The 1,803-nt window shown below is 60.6% G+C and overlaps 1 pseudogene; it reads left to right on the top strand.

Annotated features, from left to right (window-relative positions):
* The first annotated feature begins 450 nt into the window (after positions 1-450).
* Positions 451-1,451, top strand: LOC132523125 (elongin-B-like; annotated as a pseudogene).
* Positions 1,452-1,803: the final 352 nt, after the last annotated feature.

The following is a 1,803-nucleotide window of genomic DNA, read 5'->3' as shown; positions in this document are numbered from 1 at the left end:
CCTTCTGCAAGCTCCCAACCTCTCTGAGCATCGCCTTCCTCGTCTGTGACGGGGGCTGATGTTAACTACCCTGGAAGGATCTTTGAAGGGCTTAAGTGAGATCGCGGACGCGTGGCGTGGAGTGGGCACTCGCGATGAGCCGTAGGAGGACTGACTTGGTGGTTTCCACCCTGGTGAGCGAGGATACAACGCTGTATAATACGCTTTGCTTATTGACCTCCTGAAAGCATACGTAAAGGATTACTGTGAGCTCTGCAACCACAGGGAAGCCCAGTCTCATCCATCCTAGTGTCATCGATGCTGCTGCCCAGTGCCTGGGACACTGCAGGTGCGCAGATGTCGGGTGAGGTGAGGCATCTTGGACTCAGGGTGCTCCCAGGCTCTGTCCCAGGGTGGCTGGCTCAGCCCTGTGGGTTGGGACACCTCCGCCAGGGCTCTCAGAAGGTGACGATGAACTCAAGCCCAGACCACTCCTCTAGCTCCTCGGAAGGGAGATTTCCACCTGGCCACAGCGAGGGGATATACGGACCAGTGGATGGCCGTGGCGGGGGCCGGGTGGGCGTGACAGGAGAGCAGGCCTGGTGAGCACCCCTGGGCCGGGCAGATGTCTGTGTCCAGGCCACATGCTGGGATCCTGGGGGGTGGAGCCCATGAGATGGGAGGTCTCTTGCGTAAGGTCATGTATTCCTTTGCCAGGGCTGCCCTGACACAGTACTGCAAACCGGGCGGCTTAAACAACTGACATTTGTCTGGAGGCCAGAAGCTTGAGATCAGTGTGTCCGCAGGCCTGGCTCCTCCCAAGGGCCCCAAGGAAAGGATCTGCCCCAGGCCTCTCTCCTTGGCTTGTGGATGGCCGCCTTCCACCTGAGTCTCTTCTCTCTGTGCGTGTGTCTGTGTCCACGTGTCCCCCTTTTGTAAGGACATCATCTTGGAGTACAGCCCGCCCTAAGGACCTCACTTTAACTACGACCTCTACAAAGACCTTGTCTCCAAACAAGGTCACACTCTGAGATACTTGGGGTTAGGACCTCAACACATGAATCTGGAGGTGCGGCCGCGCCGGCGCATCGAGGGGAAGCGGCAGCAGCCGTGACGGACGTGTTCCGCGTGATCTGGCGCCACAAGCCCACCATCTTCACAGACGCCGAGGAATCGAGCACCGTGTTCGAGCTGAAACGCACCGTCGAGGGCATCCTCGAGCGGCTGCCGGAGGAGCAGCGGCTGTACTAGGACAGCCAGCTTCCGGACGATGGCAAGACACTGGGCGAGTGCGGCTTCACCAGCCAGACAGCACAGCCTCAGGCCCCAGCCACTGTGGGGCTACAGCCTTCAGGGCACGTGAAGCCTTTGAGGCCCTGCGCATCGAGCCCTTCTCCAGCGCACGCGAGCTTCTGGCTGTGACGAAGCCGCGGGACTCAGGAGGCCGCGCCAATGAACGAACCGTGCAGTGAGAGACCACTCCACTCCCCCCCGCAATAAAAGAGATTTGGGTGTCCCCCCAAAAAAACTATGAATTTGGGTGGGGGGCACACGTCAACCTAGAACAGGTCCCTTTGAGCTCAGAGCAAGGATGGGACAGGGAGGTAGCTCTGGAGAGCTTCCTGCCTGGTCCAGCCCGCGGGAGGGCAGACAGAAACCCCCGGGGACCCAGGAAGCAGCAGCTCTTGGGGGACAAGCATGGGGCCGGCTTTTGGTTGCTGGCACCTGGCTGAGACGCTGGGAGCCTCGAGCAGGGCCTGGCAAAGCTGGGTGGTACCAGCCAGGGATGCAGGCCCAGCTGGCTGGGCCGGAGAAGGCTTCCTG

Source organism: Lagenorhynchus albirostris, chromosome 7 (genome assembly GCF_949774975.1).
Source record: "Lagenorhynchus albirostris chromosome 7, mLagAlb1.1, whole genome shotgun sequence".
NCBI lineage: Eukaryota > Metazoa > Chordata > Mammalia > Artiodactyla > Delphinidae > Lagenorhynchus > Lagenorhynchus albirostris.
Note: the sequence above shows the minus strand (reverse complement) of the source record. Positions and strands in the feature narration are given on the sequence as shown.